The 25501-nt window shown below is 30.2% G+C and overlaps 1 protein-coding gene across 2 annotated transcripts in view; it reads left to right on the forward strand.

Annotated features, from left to right (window-relative positions):
• LOC142329558 (5-hydroxytryptamine receptor 1-like) overlaps window positions 1–25501 on the forward strand; it is a 1034283-nt gene that overhangs the window by 548839 nt on the left and 459943 nt on the right. Inside the window, exon 4 of one of the 2 annotated variants that reach the window (XM_075374274.1) lies at window positions 6527–6588. The exons of the other annotated variant lie outside the window; for it this stretch is intronic. The gene's annotated coding sequence lies outside the window, so the exon portion shown is untranslated. The remainder of the gene's footprint in view (window positions 1–6526; window positions 6589–25501) is intronic. 2 annotated transcript variants of the gene reach the window in all.

Below are 25501 nucleotides of genomic sequence, written 5' to 3' on the forward strand. Positions count from 1 at the left end.
GTGTAAAATTTAGATTATTCATGAGTCGATGAAGGTAAACTTCATTGAAAATATAGTGAATTTAAAAAGAAACATTAAAGCAAAAGAATATTGATCGAAAGGAAGACGAAACAATATAGGGGAAAGAAATTACAGGTCACACAGAATTAGAGAGCAGATAAACAAAATAGATTGGTTTGAAGCGAATGCAAATTATAATAATTTACATAAATAATTGATAATTTGCGAAACGGAAAATTTTAATATAATTAAATTAGAAAAAAATTATGAAAGAATTTATTTGAGGAAAGTTATATTTTTGTACCATAAATTAAGAAGCGGAAGCATAATTAATTTATTTTACAAGAGAATATAGGAACTAAAACCGCTAGTGGAAGGAAAAGATTAAAATTATCTGAAACAGTTAATTTAGGATGTAGGATGTACGATGTAAGATCATGAGACTGGCACGACTTGGGAAGATTAAAAAACATATGGAACAAGTCAATTCTAGGTTTATTCAATGAACGTTTGTGATAAGAAAATAAACTTTTAAGGTATTTCATACATAGATTAAAACAAGTACATTGAACGAAATTTTCTGATGAAGAAACGTTTTATTACCTGTGTACACCATTTATAAGTTTTTACGCAGAATTCTTAAAAATACACTAAGTTTTGTTTCTTTCCTGCATACAGCAGGAATGCTGTATGCAGCATTCCTTGCTGCATACAGCAATACTACGTTTAAACTGAACTAGTAAATCATTGTAGTCATGATTTTCACTAAATGCAGCTGCAAAGAAAACCACAGAAAATATATTTTAATGTTGAAATAAAATAGAACTGTTGAGTTGCTTTTGATTTTTAAACAAATTTAATTATTATCAAACAATTCGAAAGTTTATTGTAATTTTTGTATTTGAACCAACAAAAATATGCAACGGAACGGTGAGCTTCCTTTGAAGCAATGTACATCAAGTTCATGAGGGAGGAGATACTTCTGATCAAAGAATTTTATTATTTTTATCATTTGAAGCAAATAAAATTTAATACTACATTCGTTTATTTACTAAAAAGTAGGGTTTTTTAATGACGGAAAAATTGTCAAGAAATATGATTTTATTCATGTACCTGTAATTATCCTTTTTTATTATTTTATGAATAAATTGTATTTGATATTATTCATCGTATCATAAAAAAAAAATCTGTCATGGCAAAACTTAAAAAAATATTGATTTTCTATCAGTTTCTACTGACTACTTTTTACAATTTTCCTCTCTTTCCATGGTTTACTGTTTCACTAAAAAATTTTGCTACATTTTGCATTTTCATTTAATCTTTATGCATTCTAAATATTGTCTTTCCTTACATATTTTTCATCAGTATTTCTGTCTATTATTAATCCAAGTAACATTGAGATTATGCAATGAACATAATCCACCAATCTGCTTCTTCCTTTCACATGATTCAGTCATAGATCTTTCATATTTAAATATAAAATTTTAATTAAAGTTGTTTTAAAAAAAATAAAAGTATGAAATATTTAATTAGAATATATTAAATTAAGTATTAGTATATAAATTACTATATTTATTACTATATTAGTATTTATTAGTATATAAATATTTAAGAAGAATATTTAATTTAAAAATTAAATATAAAATTTTAATTAAAGTTGTTTTAAAAAAATTAAAATTTTTAAATTTAAAAACATGGGTGTAATCACAGGAGTATATTGGTCATAGCTATTCACATGGCTGGTTTATCGTCAATTGTAACTTAATTTTAAATTATTAATGATTAAATGAAACATAAATGTAATGTTCATTAGTAAATATTATCTCAAATTTGCACGAATATAAAAATACTATTTTTTATATTTTATATTATACTATTCTAATCATTTCCTATGTTATGAAAAAAGAAGTGGTATGAATATAGATTAAGTAATACAACAGTAATAAGCTAGATGCTGCATCTCAAACTTAAAACGTTCCTCGATGAAACCAAAATTTTCATTTATATTGATAGTAGACTGATTTTGGAATTAAATATAAAAATTTTAAGAGACTATTAACGAATCAGAAAAGGAATCTGCAAAATTTGAAAAAAAAATCATTATGAATAACTCAGAAAAACGATATAACTATATATCTGTAATTGTAATTTTTTTGGTATTAATAGTTACAAAAACAGAAATACATACTTCCTGTTTTGATATTTATGCTACTAATAAAAACTAGGCTGAGTACATGGTTGAAAATTATTTTGCCGTTTCGAAAGTGGAGGTCCGGCCCTTAATTTGCAAAACAAATTGGTTTGTCTACACCACCTTAAGTAACTTAGGCAAACTTCACGATTGTAATAGGCCAGTAACGTATTACACAGCTTAAGTGCAAAGGTAACATTAGATTTAGTCCTAATCCTACCAATTATAATTGTTTCTAAGCTCATTTTGGTACAACGTTGACTAAAAGCAAATGCCAGTAGTTCAAACTAATGCCTTTATTTTAATTAAAATCCAATAATAATTAAAGATAGTGAGAGCAATAACAATTTTATATAAATAAAAATATATTCAAATTTATTACAAATAAATAATCAACGTCTGAAGAATACAGAAACAAGTATGTGTTTGAATCAGTATATTTACACTAGCAGATTTCTTCATCAACTGATCTTCAGTTTGATTCTCAACAAAGTTTTTTTCTTTTTTTACTTCTTGTACGAAGTATAAGGACGTATTGTAACCGCAAAAAATTTCGGTTTTCAGATTTCAACGGAAATATCCATTTTGCCCACTCCTGAATCCATTTTGACTAGTTTCACGTGACGTCTGTACGATATGTATCTCGCATAACTAAAAAACAATTAGCTGTAAAATATTGAAATTTTGGATTTAGGACTGTTGTAACATCTAGTTTTGTACTTCCTAATTTAATTACAATCGACTGGACACAAAAGTGTCCAAATGAGGCCAAAATCCATTTTTTTTTTTATTTTTAACCTTTTCTTAATTGGAGTAATAAGTTTTCATTGAGAGCTTTTCAATAATATATCATAAGTGGTACTTATTTTAATTGGTTCCAGAGTTATAGCCAAATAAAAAATTTAATTAATGAAATATTTGGATCTTATGAAGTGGAAGGTACATCTGCGAGAATCCGAATTCATTTCTTTTTTTTTAACTTTTTTTTTATTTTAATTTAAATATAATGATTTATTAGTAATTATTAATCTCTGATTGTAAAAGAAATTTTACAATAAATTATAATTTAATTACAAAAAAAATATACGAAACAAAAAATATATATAATAAAAAATATAAATTAAAAAAAAATATATATATAATTTAATAGGCATACAAGGAAGTCATGGGATGTCCACATCAGATTTTTTCATCAGTCTTTTCAAAGGTCACATCTACCTTTTAAAATACGTGAAAGCAAATCCGAGGTCGGAATAATAAAAAAAAAAATAAAAAATAACAATCAATATTTAATCTACGTATATGACGTGAGTGTATGTAAATTTATTTTACTTCCTAAATGAATTGAAAATCAAAAAAATATAATTATCTAGAGTGCTAACAAATAATCCTATTATAAATTTTGTACTTTTAAATATTTCATTAAATATTTTAAATTCAAAGAAAGTTGTACGAGTCCTTTTTTAACCTCTTTTTTATCTCAGTTTTTGATTAATCTCAAGAACAATGCGTTATACCAGTTGGATTCTATTACGTTAGTAATTCTAAAAATATCTTCAAAATAGTAGGGATCTAAAATTTTTATATGTTGGCGTGTTGTCATTGGCATTATTACCAAACCCTCAAATCGTTTTTTCCCTAATGAATTTTTACATTTACAGTAATATTATTATAATTATTTTTATAATTAAATATGTATTATATATACTTTTAATAAAATTCAGGAAAGAGCGTACTTGTTCATCTTTAACTGTTCTACATTCGTGTTTATCACACGATTAAAAAATAAGTACTTAAGTTTTGAGAAATTTACAAATTAGTATAGTGTAATCACAACTTAAGTATAAAGCCCAACTGATTTACTTATCAGATCTGAATAACTATTTATCTGCCATTATTTATTACTGTTTGTTGTGAATTGTAGCAGGTATTTGTTGCGTGGTTGCGCACTATCATCAAATTTCCTTCAATATTGAAGGAATGTTGTAACATAGTTACTAGGCAACGGTCTACCCTTCCGTTAACTTCTAACCAAACAACCTCTTGTCGCAAAGTATACAAATTATACCACAATTATATAGTCTAACGAAAACGGTGGTAAATAAAATATAACAGAAATAAGAAGATAATAAAATATAAGTTAGTTTTTATGTTTGATGTATAAAATTGTAATTAAAATATCAATACTTGGTTGGTATTTATAAAGAAATAAAAGGGAAAATTTTCAAATTTTGTAATTAAATAAATTTTTAAATAAAGCTACAAATATTAAATCACAAGATAATTAAACTTTATAAATTTTCGACGAATTTTTATTTATTTCTCGATACGATTGTTACAAATTCATGCATATGGTTACTAATCTTCAAGCGACTACAAAAAAATTATTTAATCGTTTGACCTAAGTAGTTTCTAATAAAAAATTAAATAATTTAATAATCTCATAGTTTTATTCATTAAAAACATTAATTAAATTTTTCACTAAATTACAAAGTAGATAAGGTTTTCAATTCGACCAATAATTATATTATGTTCAAACCAATTTGTAAACGTTCAAATTGATATCTCTGATTTTTTTTAAGTTCAAGTAATGCGTTTGTATCATATTTTGTAAACCCTGATTTTAATCATTTCTATTTTTTAGAGAAGATTCTAAATATTTCTCGAATGTTTCAACTCTATAAAATCAGTAGATACTATATATTATTAAAAAATTATACATTTTTACAAATCTATTTAAGATTTAAAATTTTTTTGATAATCATTATTATTTACGCTTAATAAAAAAACTTATAAATTCTCAGCTTCTTTCTTTTCTGATTAACGCCGGAACCATCGTAAGGTATTAATTTAGAAAATGTATAAGGTAATAATCACCTTAAAAAATGTATACAGAATGTTATAGATAAATGTAGTAATACAATTTTGTAGCCCTAACATGGCAATGATATATAGCCCTAACTTATGATTACTGCAATTTTGAGCCTAATGATATATAGCCGTAAATTATTACTCATTCAAAAATTTTTTTTTAAAAGAAATCTAAAAAAAATTGGAAAATTGAAATAAAAAGTATTTTCTCACAGTTTAGACAGCCATAGTTTGGTAATAGTTGCTTTACGTAATTATTTCTTCATATCTTTTCTTACTTTTATCAAGGTACTGGTTTTTGCGTTTACATTGGACAATTTCTTTTTAATTTATATAATATTTGTTAGGTTTACCCATAAATCAAATTAAAGTACAACAAATAACAATTTTAATTAAATAACTTAACAATAAAAAATTCCGTCGAAAAAAAAACATTGTAAAAATTATAATACACTTAAATTTAATTTATTTTTTTTAGTCGACGATTAAGATTAGTTACGTTGAATAATAATATATATCGATTTTAGTTTGGTCTCACAGTAAGTTACGCAATTTTTAAAAATAAACTTGTAGCATTATTTCTTGTTGAATTACAAAAAATAGAGATAATTTTAACATAATAAAAATACTTTACTGAAACCTTTTACTTTATAACTAGCTGCTGGGCGTACCGTAGGCACGCCTTCGCAGCTAGGCCCTCCGGGAGTGTTGCTCTGGCGGGCGGGGTCTCGGATTGCTATTATTAAGTGTCCAAATCTGATTTTCTTTTGTGTAAAAATGTTTCTTTTTTGAATGGTGAAAATTGATCAAGGAAAAGCGAAAAAAGTGTTTGTCATCGTTCTATTAAGCACTTTTCTCATTAGGAAATAATTTTTAGGGTGGGCTACCATCCTCGCGCTATCTAAAACCAAAATAACTTAAAAAAAAAAAAAATCTCTTGCACTTTTAAACTCTTCTCCATAGTAAAGAAATCATCGTAATACGAAACTACCCTTCCTTGACAAAATACCTTAAGAGAAATGGACTTCATAACCAATAAATCGCTAAGGAAGAGATATAGGATTCAAAATTTTCTAATTTTGACCATTATTGTTTCTTCTAAATTTCAACTTCATTTTTTTTTACTAAGTGATTTACCTATACGTATGTATAGGTAAATACTATATACGTATGTATAGGTAATACTAGGTAAAACTTCACTTGTTTTACCTATACGTATGTTTAATTGTAACTAAAACGCCAAAATATGATATATATACGATTTTAAATGGATAATCGATAGTATTTTCAGTATGGATTTATTTGTATTGAAAATAGTTGTGTTTTTTAAGATCTGATACGATATTGAATGAATGAATTACGGTAGTAAAATGTATTTATTTATTTTATAATTATTATTGCTGTTGTTATTTATTGTTTATAAACATTTAAGAAAAAAATCATATAATTTTTGTTTCATGTAAGCATGTTATCAGCTAAGGGAGACGCACATGCAGACAGACACTCAATTAATGCTCTTTATCAAGGTAGGATTTCAAAAATACACTTATAAAAGTTAACATTGTAAAAGTGTCTGAATTACATAAAGTTTTGAAAAGTATTCTCAAAGAAATTATGCATTACGTAATATCTAAACACTCAGTAAGACGATGAGATGATTTATTCATTCTCTGATTTCATGAGAGATGTATTTCAAATTCTTACTACTACCCACATCCCCCATATTACCCAAAATAAAACAGAATAATTATTCCTCACACATGAACTCTAGTAATAAATCTAAATTAAAATTGAAATATAAGTTAAAAATAAAAAAATCTTGCGCAGAACTATGGAAGAAGACCGACATTTCGTAATTTTATTTTGTTTAACTATTTTGCATATTTTTTTACAAAAAATTATGTAAAACGTAAATTAAGTGAAAAAACTAAGAGGTGTGATTTTTTTTATTTAATATCAAAGCATATTTTCTGTTTAAAAGAAAATTAAATTATTATAACCACAATTTGAATAAAACAAGGGCTAGACTCTATATGCAAGCATTAAATTTAAACTTACTCACCACCGTGATTCAATGCATAACCGTAAATAAAAATACGCAAATACAACAAAGTGTGTTATTCACCTTAAATTTATCGTAACTTAAGAAAACTCAACTAATCTTCATCAGTTTTCACATACAAAATTTCATATACACTACTACAGCAAATTTAAAATTCAATGAAATTAATCTAACAGATTTTGAGCTACTAATTTTATACACAGGTCTCTCTCTCTCGCTCTCTCTCTCTCTCTCTATATATATATATATATATATATATATACACGATGTGCGACAATAAAGTAACGAGACTGATATTTCTTTGCAAGATGTGACAACCCTGCAGCTTGCGTAGGCACACCATCTTTGACCTTGGTCTATAAGCTACTTCTAGATCAAGCGGCACATTGATGCAACTGCTCAGTCGTGAGTTGTGCTGTAATAAGTGAACACGTGTTTGTATCTCTCGTCACAGAAATGAAACCGCAAAATATTGCGCAACGGTATGCCATTTCTTTTTGCGTTAAATCGGGTGAAAACGTGACGATAACTTACGGTAAGCTTCAGAAGGCTTTTGGAGAGGAGGTTATGTCAAGAGTTCAACTTTTTCGGTGGCATAAAATTTTTTGTGAAGGCAGAACGAATGTTGAAGATGAAGACCGCAGTGGACGACCATCAACCTCACGGACAGATGTCAACTTGACCAGGGTGCGTGAAATCGTACGATCTGATCGAAGATTATCCGTGAAAATGATCGCAGAAGAACTCAACATCAATCGAGAAACGGTTCATCTAATATTAACTGAAGATCTTGGTATGAGAAATATTTGTGCAAAAATGGTCCTCAAAAATCTCACACAACATCGAGAAACAGGGAAAAATGTGGCAGCCGATCTGTTAGAGCAAACGGAAATCAATCCAGATTTGATAAGCCGTGTTATCACTGGTGATGAAGGTTGGTTTATTCAATACGATCCAGAGACAAAACGCCAAAGTTCGCGATGGTGCTCAAAGGGATCACCCAGATCAAAAAAAGCTTGCATGTCAAAGTCAAAAGTGAAATGCATGCTTGTGTGATTCTTCGATTCCAAGGGAATTATTCATAAATAGTGGGTGCCTCCTAGACAAACAGTTAACCAATATTTCTACAAAGAAATTTTGGAAAGACTTCGTAAACGAGTTCTTCGTGTCCGTGCCAACATTGCTGATAATTGGATTCCGCATCACGATATTGCGCCATCTCATCCTGCTCTGTCAGTACAGCAATTTTTAACCTCAAACAAAATTTCAGTACTACCACAGCCACCTTATTCACCTGATATCGCTCCCTGCATCTTTTTTCTATTTCCAAGAGTCAAAATGGCGGTCAGGGGACACCATTTTCAAACAACACAAGATGTCCAAAAAGCTGTGACGAGGGTCTTGGAGGATATTACAAAAGATGAGTTCCAGAAATGTTACCATCTATGGCAGAAGCGCTGGAATACGTGTGTGCAATCAGAGGGGACTACTTTGAAGGAGACAAGACTAAACATGACTAAAACGGTAAGGAACATTTTTTTTCACATCAGTCTCATTACTTTATTGTCACACCTCGTATATATAAGGAAACTACACTTTAAATGAATGGTATTTTCGTATTCTTCACACCTCAAAACATAAAGAAAATACAATTTCACCCCAATACCACCGTGCAACCAAAGGTAATACCGTACTTTTCTTCTAAAAATCGGTAAAATAAAATGTAAAACTCTTTAGATTTTTACAACTATAAAAAGCCATGGTTTTGCCTCAACTAAGAAATCTGAAATTTTTTTCGATGTTTTTACCTCTAAACGTCAGAGTTTGTTCTTTTACAAACCCGGTAGTTTTTGTTTCCTTTTAATAAAAGGAGACCCAGCACAATAGATTACAGATTGATTTAAATTTCGTTGCTTTCTCAGATTTTTCCTCGATCATTGTTTATTATTCTAGTCTATATCGTGCCTGCTGGAGCTAAAGTTTAAGACTATGATAAGAACACTATAACTTCAAAAACAAAAGAGGCAAGACCAAAAAAAAGTAGTTTATCATTTTGTTAATTTATAAATTATGCCTTCTACCTCATTTTTGTACAATAACATAACCAAGAATTCAGGAGATCGAATGAATATGAAATGTAAAACACCAGTGTTTAGACAGATTTTTAATTGTTTTTAATTGTTTTTTAATTGAGTTTTTTAATTGTGCATTTGTATCATTGATCAATGGAATAAGAAAATTCAACTGATAGAATTTTAAACGCCGGAAATGGTTTAATAATTTAACTCGTAATGTATTATTTATTTCCCTTTAATAACTTATTACTTTCTCCAAATGGACTTATTTGCCACTACAGCTCTATTTGCATATATATATATATATATACTCAAATCCAGTGGAAAAAAATATGTACAAACAAAATTCATAGATACTGCATTAATTAAAAATCTATTAATAACAACCGCATGTGTGAGTGGGACACACGATAGTCCATCCTAGTCCAGCCGCGAAGTATTTAGGCGTGTAGCTGGACAAGAACCGATCCTTTACTATACATGTTGAGGAGGCGGCGAGAAAGGGCGAAAATGTGGTGAAGGCGCTGAGCAACATGATGAGAAATAGGGCGGTCCTCAGACGTGTAAGAGGAAACTGTTGGCCAGTGTGTACTCTTCTGTGGTGTTCCTGTAGCCGTACAGGAATGGAGTTCCTGTATGGGTGTGGAGGGGGGCCAACAATATAATCGAGGTAATGCTAAGCAATGGCAACAAGTGGGAGTGTGTCTCGACTACGATCGCATCAATGATACGAGAGAAGGCCAATGAAGAGAAGCGACGGTAGGCTGAGTTGATGCGAATCTATGGAGGCTTGGAGTACGATGACGGGTGATCAAGGTAGGCCAGCTTCTGGTGGTGGGCGGCGGGGGCTCCTCGAGTCGTCGCTCGTCGATCGCCCCCTGAGGACGCCTTCCGGTCACACGGATTCGGATAGTGGAGTGCCTGGGTGATCATGCATTGGCTGTACATACCATATGGGTTAGATCCGGCCCCTGCATGGTAGAAGCGGAGGTTTTTTAGCGGGTGAGAGCCCCGCACTGCCATCAGTGCGGGCCTGACGGCGGCTGGCAGAGCTTTTTCCTCCGCTACGGAAAGAAAAAAAAAAATTAATAACAACCATAATCGAAACATTGTTCAAGTAAATCATTTTTATTATTAGTGCAATACAAGAGAAAACTACGAATAGAAATAAATTGAAACTCGTAGCAAAAATAAAGATATGTTCTTCAAATACAGGAAATCAATATTTTTCATTCACTTGTTTTTATTGGCAAGACCTATTGATTTCTGGTATTACACAGCATAAAAATAACTCGCTGATCGCTGAATTTCGCTTTTGCTTGTTTTTCTAACACAAAAAACACACTTTCATTGCAGTTTGTGTATAATTTGCTTTTATAATATTGATATATTGTTAAGTCTTCTAGCAATGTCAGAAAAAACATGTTTTTCTGGTACCCAGTTACGGGATTAAGGAAGTTAGAATTCATAACTAATATGATAATTCTATGCTAAGTCTAGTAACTTTATTTTAAATTTAATATAAGAGAATAGTTATGATATTATTGAATTATATTAAAATTTTAAATTTACCTAGCCAAATTTCTGCTTCTTATTAAATGGGGAAATTATGATAAATTAGATCAATACTGTAAAAAATAATAGTTTAGGAGATGTAATCACACTACAAAAGAAATCGGAAAAACTTTTGTTTTACTATAGTTAAGTGATAAAACAGCATACATACTTATATATACATTATACATAGGTATGTATGCTGTTTTACCCGTACATACATACATATATATATATATATATATATATAGTATAAAGAGTTATGATATTATTATAAACGATTCTAAATATGAAATTCATACTGTATGGCGAAAGAATGGGAAATGAAAGGCAATATTATATGAAAGGCAATGCAGAACAATTCTGAATACCACAGTATATAATATTTATATAAAAGACAATACTGAAAAAACACTGTTGGTATTCCTCATACTGAAGTTCAAGTAACAGAAAAATATATTCCCACGAGATATGCAGTCGTTCTGGATAATGTTATACCTATCATTCTACTGTAACTGTACATACAACTTCATTACTTTTTTCATTTATCTCAAAGAAGTACAAACTCATGTGCGCCCGCACACACACACACACGCACACACACACACACACACACACACACACACATACATATATATAATTATATATATATATATACACTCACGCACAATCGCAAATTAAATTACAGTATATTTTGTATCTGCAATATATTCCTTCTTTAAAAAAATAATAGATCACATTGTTTTTAACCAATTTCTCATAGCTAATCCTTTGAAGTGCTTAGATTTTTAAAAGATAATAATTTATTGTAAATTGAAGTAAAGTAAATTACTTTCAAGAACAAAGTTCATAGTTGAATTCAACGAAAAAATTAAAAATATTGTAAAAAAAACTTAATGGTGGACCAAATAAAATTACTTATGTAATTACAAAATTAATAAAGATTGTACAATTTTTAAAAATACTGTTTATTATTATATTTAGTTTTAAAATATAATAAATCCTATTCATTTTAAATGTATAACAATAGTTAGTTATTTTAATAATTAAAATCCTAATTATTAATTGTAGAATACAAATTCAACTTAGTGGTAACCACTCTTTAAAAAAAAAAAAAAAAAAAAAAAAAAAAAAGCAATTACTCAGTGTACCGTTAATCGTACCTTTTCTTAGTTTCACCTATTTTCATTGTGGATATTTGGTCTTTCTAGTTTCAATTTTTACATGAATAGGATTGGAATTAAGACAACATTAAAAACCGTTCATTTTTATGTAACAGTAGATAGTTTTGACTAGTTTCTTCCTTCATCGGCAATGGTTGATTTTTCAATACAAGAGCAGACACCATGTTGAAAAATGTATAATTTCATAATTTCTTATTAACTTTTTTTTAAAATTAATCATAGATTAAGTGATACTACTTTCGACACGGTTTGACAATAACTAAATAATATAAATTTAAATACTAATCGCTTAATTATTAAGATAATTTTTTTTTCTGCGCTTGAAAAATTTTCAAATAACGTAACATATTTCTCAAACACCTACTACGGTTATAAGTAAAAAACATAAAAGGTACAGGTTACAAATTGACAATTTGTAGAATCTTTTTGTATCCGATCATTTTCCATTATTCTCTCATAAGACGACTCCACATTTAAATAAAAAATTAAACATTAAAATTAATATGTTTTTGATACAGTAGGATGATAAGAGGAAATTTAGGAGTATTGGCACGATGTTTAGAAACAATAGCTTTCAATATTAACAAAGACCCATAAATTTGTTTTGACCATACGTTACTCGGGAACTGATTAATGCAACACTGAGTGATGTTCACTAGCAGGTATAATCTGAAGCTAAAATCGTATAAGTTTGCTATTTAAAAAACGATGTATGTACTAGCTTACCGATGTCATGTACATGCTTTCATTTTATTTTCTGTACCAGAGAAATTACAGGAAAAAGATTCATTAAGCATTTTCAGCTCATTTCATTAAGAACTTTTCAACTCAAATTCGAACTTAAAGATAACTCAAAACAACTTCAGTGCTAGAAGAAACCTGAGAATTTTAAGAAAAAATAACCCGTCCTTTACTTTTCTATGAAAATTTTTCAACTGGAAAAATTCCTGAAAAGTCTCAAAAATAAATCTTCTGGTTAATACAGAACCAAAATATTGACTAAAATAACGAAGAGGATTTTTAAGGTGGATCTTTTCTGAACCAACGAATAGAAATTTTGACGAACGGATTTCCCAACGAGTGATGGGAGAAATTTTACTACAAATTTTCTCTATTTTGAATAGAATTCCTTGACCTATCTTTAAAATCCATTTTCAATTTAAAACATTACTTGCTTGTCTTAGAACATCGATACAGACATATTCCAAGTTCTCACACTCATAGTCTGCCTTGATAAAATATAAATCTTAATGACTTAGAAACATGAACTCTAAAATTTATATATAAAGTGCTAATTTTAAAATTCTTGGCAAGTTAAAACTAATACGCAAATTCATCTCTAATATGATGAATACTCTAATACAATGCAATTTGTTAATTTTTATCTTTCACTGATCTTCAGAAGCTTTAATCCAAAAATAGCGTAGAACATAATTCATTTAGAAATAAATATGTTATAGATTATATTATGTACCTTGAATTAAATATTATGATTTTTGCCAGCTTCATACTTTGTATTTAATCAGTAAATGTCTTGTACATTAAAAATTCTTTGATTCTCCTTAGAGCGGCCACTCTATCAACGTATGAGCTACTTTTTCAGTAAAATAATTTTGTTCTTCAACTATAAAATTATATGATTCTATGTTGTAGCTCGTGTTCACGGCTCATCAACGGCTTTCGTAGAAACGTTTAAATAAAAAATAAACGTTATCAAAACTTTTTCACATTTTGCAGTATTATGAAGGACGGCTTGTTTGCTTACTAGAGTAAACTTAAAACAAGGTTAAACGAATAATTCTCCAACAAATAAATGGTCAAGAGTTAGGTGAATTGATATTACGTTTGATAGTATAATATTAGGAAAATTTCCAAGCCGACTTTTAAATTAAATTCGTGGAGAATATTTGAAGGATTAAATCAAATGTTAACGCAGTTATAATGTGGTAACTTCCTTAGACAATAACGTTCAAAATCGGTGTAAATCCATAACCCATGTCTTTGTACGTCGAAGAAAAGCATCTCTAATGAACTTTAAAGCTCTAGCTTCTAGTTGGGTAAAATAACCGGAGTAGGTTTCTTACAAATAAATATTGGAAACTTAAAGGGAAAGACAAACTCAGAGGAAAGACGTAAATAATTCTCAATGTTTTTTTTCTAAAATTCGTTCCTTTTTCAGAATATCTTTAGCAGGTACATTTTTTCTATAATCCAGTACAACCGAATGCATCTGATGAATAAATATTTTCTCAAATAATTTTGATGAAATACGATCAATACCTTATTTTTTTAGCGAGTGAATATATTATGGTTTGCAGGTGGAAGAGATCAGAGTAGATTTTTTAGATTAATCACAAGATCGGGAAAACGACGATAAAAATTATTTCATAACCGTACTTTTGAATTTATTTTTTTCATAACGTGAAAACAATTATTTATTAATTAATTGGTGAAAAAAATTAAAAAATAAGCATGAAAACATTATATTCAGTTCAAATAGATTTTTAATAAAGAATACTTTCAAAAAATACTTCCAATTATTTTTAGACAACATTTTTTTCCATTTGATGAACTCAAATATGTCACTTTTCCCTTAAAATGGTGGCTTTACGAATCGCGCCGGTAGGTAGCAATACTTGATAATACTAGGTAGCGTACAAAATTTTGATAATGTACTTGAAATAATAAAATTTAAAAGAAAATATACTACGGCTTCTTTTAACAGTAATAAATACTCTTATGTAAATAAAAGAACTAAAGAAGCAAGAATTTTTTTAATTCCCATCACTTCATTTAAAAATACAAAAGTATTAGTCTACAAGAAATTGTAGCTGCTATTAAAACACAAAAAAGCAGGTACAGTGTGGAAAGTGTTGCAAACGTGGCAACAAAAATTTTTTACATAAAACAGAAATAAATTCGACTGGTAAAATTTTTATTTTACGGGTAGAACTATTTGAACTAATCGATGGAAAATAAAAAAAAAAAACGTTCATTTAATAATAATATAAAAAGTGTGTTTAGATAAAAATCAAGGGTTACACTTACAAAGCAATAAATTTAATATTATATTACGGATCTTTGTTTCGTGATGGTCATTATACTAGGTTTATTAAAAAAGAAAAAAATATTTGGTATGACGTGAATGTTATGACTATCACCAAAAAAACCAAAAAATAATTGGTCGAGAAATTCAAAAAATATATATTTGTTTGTTCTAGAAAAATATTTAATTTTAATAATAAATCTATAACAGTCAGTAATTTATATAAAAAAAGGATAATCTAAGTAAACGCAGTGATATACAAAAAATTACAATTAAATTGTAAACCGTACGGTAAGAGTCTCGCAAATATAATTTCTTTCTTTTCTTCATTTCTTCTTTTGGTTGTGGCATCATTGCCTCCTCTTCAGTTGTTGTCTATGGAGAGATCGAAGGGGAAGCGTAAAAAGATGGCAAGAGAAGAATTGTTAGAAAGTTGGCAAAATCGATGGGAGAGAGCGAAGGTCGGGCAGTGGAAGCGGTGGTTGATCCTGTTCATTAAGCCGTGGTATAAAAAGACACATGGGGAGCAGTCATTTCAGCTCACCCAATTTTTGACGGGCCACGGCTGTTTTAGTAGTTACTTATTTAAAAGAAGAGGAGGAGAGCCAATATATGTTTCTACTCTACTGAAGAGGATACGATAGAGTAAACAGTTTTACATTGCCCGAGATGGGATGAAGAGAGGCAGGAGGTTTACCGCAAAGTGGGTATGGTTACCCCAGGTAATATAGTAGAGGCGATGCTTCACGAGGAAAATAATTGTAGGGTGGTTAGTGAGATGATAAACAATATCATCAATAGGAAGACAGCGGAAGAGTTGAGGATGTGGGGGACTGAAGGAACTGTGAGGATGTCAGATTAGGATTGGATGGACAGCCCCTTTAAGACAGCGGAAGAGTTGAGGATGTGGGGGACTGAAGGAACTGTGAGGATGTCAGATTAGGATTGGATGGACAGCCCCTTTAAGACAGCGGAAGAGTTGAGGATGTGGGGGACTGAAGGAACTGTGAGGATGTCAGATTAGGATTGGATGGACAGCCCCTTTAAGACAGCAGAAGAGTTAAGGATGTGGGGGACTGAAGGAACTGTGAGAATGTCAGATTAGGATTGGATGGACAGCCCCTTTAAGACAGCGGAAGAGTTAAGGATGTGGGGGACTGAAGGAACTGTGAGGATGTCAGATTAGGATTGGATGGACAGCCCCTTTAAGACAGCGGAAGAGTTGAGGATGTGGGGGACTGAAGGAACTGTGAGGATGTCAGATTAGGATTGGATGGACAGCCCCTTTAAGACAGCGGAAGAGTTGAGGATGTGGGGGACTGAAGGAACTGTGAGGATGTCAGATTAGGATTGGATGGACAGCCCCTTTCAGAAGGCGTGAGATGCTCCGGCGTCTCATTTCTGATGAGTGAACATGGACTCCCGGGGAAGATAGGGAGGATTTGTTAAGACCGGAATACCGTAGTGGAGCATCTTTGGGGCAGCTCCATTTGAAGCATGAATTAAAGTACCTAGACCCGGCGGATCAGATGTTACTGCTGTGAACACCATAACCGGTAGAGGCTACAACCCCCCCCCCCAAAAAGAATTCGTAGTGCCTGAGAGATGTGATAGTCGTAGGAGGTAAGAAGTTATTTTTAAAAAAATCATTTCTTAAGCTCAAAATCAAAAATGATTGTGATATAAATAAATCTGTTTTTAACAAAAAGATACTGATATCAAAACAGGTACATCAAAATCTGTTATCAATTTAGAGTTTTGTTTAAAAAAATTATATAAACATATATAAACAGTATTAGAAAATAAACAATGTTTAAGCGTCCATGTAATAAACAAAAAATATTAAAAATGTTACAAAACTCTTACAGGCTTTATTTCCTTTATTAAACAACGAATACTCATAAGAATTGTAGTATTCCTGTAAATTTGATATGTATTACATATAAATGAAATCGGGCCGGTAAGAGTTTTGTAACATATTTTTCTATTTTTTGCTTATTATATGGAACGCTTAAACATTGGTTATTTTCTATTATTTTATATCTATTGTCTATTACATATATTTAACATGTATTTTTGCTAAAGAAAACTCTAAATTAATAAATAACACCTTTTGGTAATGTAGTGACTTGCATTACTGTTATCAGTATCGTGTTGTTAAAAACTATTTTATTTATATTACAGAAATTTTTGTTTTTTGAGCAGTCGTAATGATATCTGCGAGACTCTTACCGTACGGTTTACAATTTCATTGCAATTTTTTTGGATTTAATAAATTATTTTACAAAACAAGAAATGTAGTTGAACTTATTCTGACCACATTCCCAGATGGACTGACAACTTAAGAGACATTTCTCTTCCCCTATTGCTACTCATATCATACAAAATCACATATTCCAGCGTCTTTATGATTTTTCCTAGATTTCCTCAATCTCCTTACGTAAAAATTCATCGGATCAGCTTTAAATTATTTATACCATTCATGATTCAATAATGATGACAAAGATATTATATTCTTTTTTTAACTGGTTATAGTAATGCAGGTTTTCTAGAAATAGTTCTCGCTTCGCTCATTTAGTGAAAAAAAAGTAACCGTTTAATCAGTATGTCAGTAAACAGTTTATCCACTCCTATTGCAATGCCACATAGCTAGCTGTAAATAAGGGACAATTTTCTCTATTTGTACAAGTTTCAGACGGTTTAGTTTCTAGACCCAAGAGCTGAGCAAATTTACATTTAATGAAAATTGAATAATCCTTCCGCTAGCACTAGATTTACAGTTCTAAGAACAAACTTCTTTATATATTACGCAAAATATTAATGGATTTACAGAGCTTGAGCAAACATTGTTACATAATTCTTTGAAGAATAATTAAAAACTCATCCATTTATCTATTCTTCGTTGCTCTTTAGAAATTTTTCCTTAAAGTTATAAATCGAGGGGTACAACTTTTTTCCTTCACACCAATATAATACCTTGTAATATTATTTAAAAATGATAATTACTCGTTTTTCTTTTACAACCAGAAAAATTTTATTATGTTAATAAATAATGTTTAGAATAACATTAAAAAGAAATATTAAATAATTTATTCCATGCAATCTTTAAATTAGTTCTACATTAACCTATATTTGCTAGGTAAAACAGTAAATGCTTGTTTGTAATATTTGATTTGTACATTTCTATTTCAGATACTACATAATATTTTAGGGGTAGCTTTTCAACGCTTACAGGATTTTGTAAACTGGCATAAATATTTTCCAGATAGGTTGATTAGTCTTCTGATATTAATTAAATCAGGGATAATAATTTCCCTTGTAAATGAAAATTTACACAAAGTAAATTTCTGGTAGTGGATTGGATTTCCCGTGAAAATAATCTGTCTAGTTGTACCTCATTATTTCCTTTGTATAATATAAATATTAGATACCGTATCTAGTAATGTGTAGTGCGTAAATAATGTATTTCATTATAATTGATATAAAATAGCTATTCTGTAAACAACGTATCTATGTACATATTTGTTGACAGTTATTGGTTTTGTTAACATTGGTTTATGTTACAATTACTACTGCTTACTACCTTGCATTCAGGCACTGCTTGTCAGCAATTCTATGAATCGAGAGTAATATCTGTTTATTTTTAATCTACAAATATATATATACTTTTGTCTAAAAAATAATTTTATTGTGGATGTCATATATTTTAAGTAGTTGACGGGGTGCGCCTACTCATTTTAGCAAATATATGACAAGTAAGCGGTGGGACATGTTAGAAAAGCGATGGTGTATGACATCACGCTTAGTCTACTTATGCTCTTAGGTAAGGTCAAAGAGCTATGTTAGGATACCGGTCACTAAACTTTTCGAGGCTCAGTTGCCATTTGTGGCACAAATATTCGGTCTTATGTTTTAGGGCGACCAAACGGGGTGGTAGCGGGAGAAATGGCAAGCAAACCAATACTTTTATCTAAGTGCATTCCTTGATTATATTTAACTGAATCCATGCAGTTTCAATAATAATTAAAAAGCACAGTTTTTAAACATGTCTAATTATATGAATCGAATTCAGTTTTGGCAGGATGAAGGACTTAAGGATAATTTGTTAATACTTTTAGTTAAATTATAATAACCATTATCCTACTCGGCACATTGAACTGATTACAATTAGGACTGAAATTTTTTATCTATATATCTGTTATGATATAACAACACCCTTGTTCAAATCCATGAATGGGTATGATTGTGTTTAACCGATACAAGAGCACTCAACTATATCTGAGTGCCTCGATTGTAGATTGATCACTGGGTTACAATAAACTACAGTCTCTTCAACTTTATGATTAATGTAATTGGCTACCGAGTTTTTGCCTGCACTCTACTGTAAACCTCTGTTCTGACGATATATGTTCAAAAATATATGAAATAAAAATAATATTTTTCTAATATTTATACGTAAAAGAATTTTTTAGAAAATGTATATATAATAGCATTTGAAAATTGCATTGTTATTTCAGTACCAGTATGTTACAAACATTAAGAAAATATACTCGGTATTACTTTTTACTGAAGTAGTTTACAGACTAATTATTTTTTAAACATACGTGTTGTAAAATATTTATAGGTAAACTGTTTATTACTATGATTATTTTTTTGTTATAATGATATCTGCAATAACTTTGTACATGCATTAAAATTGCAATTAATTTGTAATATAGCAGGATCTTTATGTAGTCGTAAATGCATAATGATTTTCACGTACGTCTCTAAATGTTTATTATGAGATTAATTTTCTGGTAGTCACCCAAGAAAAGTTACTTAGAATGGTAAGCAAATTCTTGTGTGCTATACATACATATTCATAGAAAAATACACTTATTTTTAAACAAAAAAAATCTTAGTCCAGGAAGCTATATAAGAAAACTTTGCTTGATTTCAAGCGTGTCATATTCTTAATTACTATTCTTTACAAACGGGAAAAGATGTGAGAGACAGATTATTTACAAAATTACTGCCGCTCAAATGTAAGCTTTTCTTAGGTGGTTGCTGTAGAACGCAGTATCTTTTCTTTTTTTTAAGGTAGAGCTTAGACACTGTTATATCTTACTGATCGACGGATACTCAGCAAGATAATATTTATAAATTTTCTTAACATTTTGTACGGTTATAAAGTACTTAATATACATACAAAATGTTAATTTGCAAGTTAAAATCAGATAAAATGTGCCATTAATATAAGAAAATAAATACGTAATTTACTAAATCATTAAGAATCATTTTCCTAAAATGAAGAGTTATGACTTAATTATATTTCGCACGTTAAAATTGTGTCCAATACATATATACATTATCTATATTATTTTTATTAAAAAGTTGAATAAATCTATCACAGTCTGTGAATAAAATTACACCACATTTTGCATAACGTATTCTTTTATAAAGTAACCACTTTAAGTTAGCGCCTCAATATATGATTTATTTACAAGAAATAATGTTTATTTTTTTAACCCACTTTTATTTCTATCTAAATATACTTGAAAACTATGATTTTATAAATTCTTTTCACAGATTCTTTACTAATGAATTTTTAGTTACAATTTAATGAATTGGGTAATTTTTTTGTCGATTTTTTTTTTTTTACTTATTTTTTACAGACAATGATCGTTCTAATTTTACTTTTTATATAAATGAACCATATTACGTTTTAAATAATATGCTTTGAAAATTTCACTGTACTGAAAAATTATGAATTGTAAATTAAGAGCAATGTATTGTAAGTAATTTATACAGCAGTACCACTAAACTCAGTGTATACAGATTTAAATAAAAATTAAATTTTATTAGATGCAAATAACAAATAAATTCATGAGTGATTTAAGGAGGAAATTATTTTTAAACATTTATGAGGTAAGGTAGAAAAGCAGAAACTGTCTATAAGAAGAGGTAATTCGGGATCAAGTTGTAAATATCCATGAAGAGTCTTAAATTTTGCCAGAAAGTTCGGTTACGACACATAACAAACAACACTACGCCTCCGTTAGTAAAATTCATATTAAGATTGATAACATGTTTGGATAACATAAAGACACAAAGTAAATAATTAAAATTAATTAAATTTGTTTTAAAAAAACATTACTTATTTATTAAATAGAAATTTACTTCTGTGTAAATTTAAGTAGCTACTTCCTTTTAACATTAATAATGAATTACTGTTAGCTATTCTGCAGCTTCATACAGACAAAAAAAAATAGAACATTTACCCAGCAAGTAGATAAGTAGTTATAGTTTTTAACTAGTGAGTAGTTGTGTTTCCTAATCCAGATAAAGTTACCTGCATCAGGAGAAACCATTTACTACATCGTGGGAAAGATTCATGTAGTAAAATAAATATTTAATTCAATAAACCACCATAATTCCGTTGAGGGGTGAGAGCATAGATTAGCTTTCAACTCTGCAGACAATAATTATACTCAAACCCAAAATTAGTTTAATTCATCTCTACGCAAAAGAAAAAGAAAAATTATAACATAACTAGAATAATAATTAACAGAAACAAATAATCAGTAGGATTTAATATCCATTATCGTTCGTAAACTATGTCGAATAACGAAACATTACATGTAATGTTAATTTATTACAGATTTTTTTTTTGGGGCAAAATCTGAATCGCATATTTTTTTTAAATTCATCCAGTTAAATGCATTCAAATCTACAAAACTCATTATGTATGGTAAATTAATTAACATCAGACTATTGCCACCAATAAATAATTAGTAAATAAACACTTAACAATAAACAGAATATTTTAAGGGGTTTAGAAGTAAATTAAAAAATACACTATTTTGGGAGAGAAATTTAAAACTGGATTTTATCGTGGGGTTAGTATATAGCAGATAATTTATTTGTAAACACTGAATTTAAGAATCGTATAGCGTGAAATGGTATCCGACATAAAACCTACGTTATTACCATCCTCATCGCTACATAATGTTAGGTACTTCAGTTGCTGTGTTTAGAATTGTTGAATTGCAACTGTACACGGTCGATGAAGTAAACAAAGAACATTCTCTGTATATTACATGTCAATTTAACCTTTTGTTACGTTCTCATTGTGAGAAATTCGATAATAAATTTATACTTGAAATTATTTAAGTATGTAGTTTTTGTAAAAAATGTGAATTGCTGAAATTAATTACCTTACGAGCACTTGTCACGAACAATTATATGTTTATCCCTGTACATTTATAACTACAACACCCACACAGATTTTTTACACCACATTAATATAAATAAAGCATGTCGGTTAAACGTGTTATAGTCTATTTGTGAATTATAAAAAATGTCAATTCAGACCGAACTTATTAATATACTTATGAAATTACTCTTTATATTAAATTGAATTTATTAGTTTAAAAGTTGTAAGTTTATTTCATCCATGTTTAATTATTATCGTGAAATACACATATGTAAAATTTACTAAAAAAAAAAAAAAATCAGAACAAAAGTATCGTTGGTTAAAATTTTCTTTTAAAATCCTTTTTTAAATGAATGATCAAAGAACTTAATAAAATATTTTATAAGCCGCTAAAACTAAACGGTTGAAATAATTCAATCGACATGAAAAACCCCTTTTTTTTTTTTCACTCTACTCCCCTGGGCCGGTCCGACTGGTTGGTATTGCGCCACACAGGGGAGTGTCTGGTAAACTCTAACGAGCCTCTCCGCCTACCGGCTGAACGTCCGGCATGGCAGGTCGGCTCGCCGGTGGCAGCTCTTTAGAGTGATTTTCTGTTTGCCCATTTGCTAACCACGACATACCTCGAATAGCCGTAACGTGGCACCGGGTTTTTTCTTACTCTTCTTCTTCATCAGAACCTATCTAAACCCTTGGAGTCCTCAGTGGATCATTGAGAACGACACACCTCAGCGTGCCGTCTCTCACCACTGAGGCTGTCCACCCTACCCTATTCTACACTAGTAACCTAGTCACCTTTCATCTATATCCTTCACTGTTAATACTGCTACTATAAATTCCGTAACCTTCTTCCAGTTTATTTCGCTCCTCAACATGTGCACTAGGACCTCTGCTGGGCTCATACCTATTATGCCACAGTTCCTCCTTTTAATTGCCCACCTCTCGCAGCCGAAAAATGTGTGTTCTGCATTGTCAATTCTCTCACAGTACATACATTCTGGACCTGGCCTTCTTCCAACACGATGGAGGTACTCATTGAAATTGCCATGACCTGTAAAAAACTGCGTGATATGATAATTTAACTCACCACGTTTCCTGTCTAACCATAGTTCCAGATCTGGAATCAGCTCCTTCGTGCGTCTGGCTGGTCCATCCTCCTGCCATCTATTTTGCCATCTATGTCTAAGTCTATCTTTTGCTTCATTTGCTTCGAGGCCCTGCGCCCTCTCGACTCTATTTAGGGCCATTAAGTCTATTGGTGGCACCCCAGACATCATGCACAACGCCTCATAGGAGACCGTCCTGTAAGCTGAAACAACCCCCAGCAACAGCCTTCTATGAGTACTAACCAGTCTGTTCAAATTTCTTTTAACCCTGACTGAGTGCCACCACACTGGTACTGCATATAACATCATGGAAGTCACTGTGGACGCTATCGCCCTTCGCTTAGAGGGTCTTGGAGCTCTCTGCGAAGACATTATTATATTCAAATTCTTAGTCATCTGTTCACCTTTGGCACATATGTCTATTATATGCTGGGTGAACCGGCAATTCCTCTCATAAGTCACACCCAGGTATTTAATCTTTTCGACCTCTGTTATTTGTTGGTTTCCAATTTGGATGGCCGGACGGTCTAAAATTCTCTTCCCTGTGAACATAATATATTTACATTTCTCTATTGCCAGCTGGAGTCCCCCCTCTTTCAACCAATTATCTATCGTCCGTAACGTGTTGTTAGCACTCTCTTGTACATCGACAGTTGTTTTACCCTTGATGAGTATCGCCAGTCATCGGCATAGGCAATTACTTGTACTCCATCCTGATAGTCTAGTCTTAATATCCCATCGAAGGCCAGTATCCAAAGTAAGGGTCCCAGTACAGAGCCCTGTGGGACACCGCCATAAATATTGAAACGTAGGCACTCACACTGCGTGTCCACCAAGCATTCTCTATTTGAGAGGTATTCCCCTATCTGCTTCTTAAATAAGGACTGATACCTTTTTCCACTAATGCCCTATTTATTGATTCCCACTTGAATCAATAAATAGGGCATTAAAAACCCTAGGCATGAATATGAACGGGGTTTTGCCTAGGGTATATGAATATACCCTAGGCAAAACCCCTTGTGAATATTAATCTTTACGCATACGTTAAGAAAACAAAATCAGTTAATACTTAATATTTACCAATTATTTAAAATACGAAACAAATAAATTACCATAAGCCATAAATTTTAAAGGATTACTTTAGCCGATATATAATAAATTTAATTAGTTCTACATTCTATTTTCCACTAAGTAGTGTACACAGGTGAAATAGATGTATTATAAGGATGTGTATAGGAGTACGAGTATAAGATACGGTTTTACAACAGAATTTTTTATGAATTATTTTGCTACACTATTTGTCTCAGCATTTAATTAATGTGACCTAAGTTAAGTACTTCAGAGAAAAGAGGTAGCAATGAAAATTTCTTTCTTCCAGGATAAAATTTATGGTATTTCTAATTCCTGCGGTAAAGGAGTGAGTAATTTACTGTTACATAAATCAGTAACATAATTATTTAATTAATTGCATGAATTACTTAACTCTGAATATGCCTGTTGTTGTAAAAGATTGTTAAAACCGTTTTGTACTTGGTGCATCATGTATCTGATTGCCTACGTAAACTGTCATACTGCGGCTTAAATAAACACCAGTAAACAGATCATAAGTTTACGCAAAACTCAGAAGTATTTTTATTCTGTAATACGTTTCGCGGCTGCTTTAAAATGTAATGCTGATAGGAGGTTACTTTTGCTAAAAATTTAATACAAAAGGGTTTAGAAAGTTGTACAGCTTACAAAAACATATAATTATTCAAAACATGTTCAGTTTTTTATTATCTTTATATTTTAACTTTTTACTTTATTAACCTGAGAAAAAGTTCTACGTGAAATCATTTATCATTATCATTATTATTATTATTATTATTATTATTTAACTAAGTGATTTACAAAAATTTTAAACCTTTTATTACGATATCTTACTCACTGTAAAGATCTTATTCGTTTTGTTAGAATATAAAATTTACTATATTGTTTATTTTGAAAAAAATAATAAAAAATGTGCAAAAATGTGAGGTATTATATCTCAGAAAAAAAAACTTCAATAAATATTTAATAAAATTGTTTTCTATGTGTAAAATTACTGGCAATCTTTTATCAATAAAATTTGCTTTAATACGCATATAAAATTTAACAAAATTCATAAAACTTTTACTCCCTGTCGTACTCAAAATACGTATCTTGACTGCAAACACGTTGAAATTTTGTTACCAAAGA

Source organism: Lycorma delicatula, chromosome 1 (assembly GCF_047948215.1).
Source record: "Lycorma delicatula isolate Av1 chromosome 1, ASM4794821v1, whole genome shotgun sequence".
Taxonomy (NCBI): Eukaryota; Metazoa; Arthropoda; class Insecta; order Hemiptera; family Fulgoridae; genus Lycorma; species Lycorma delicatula.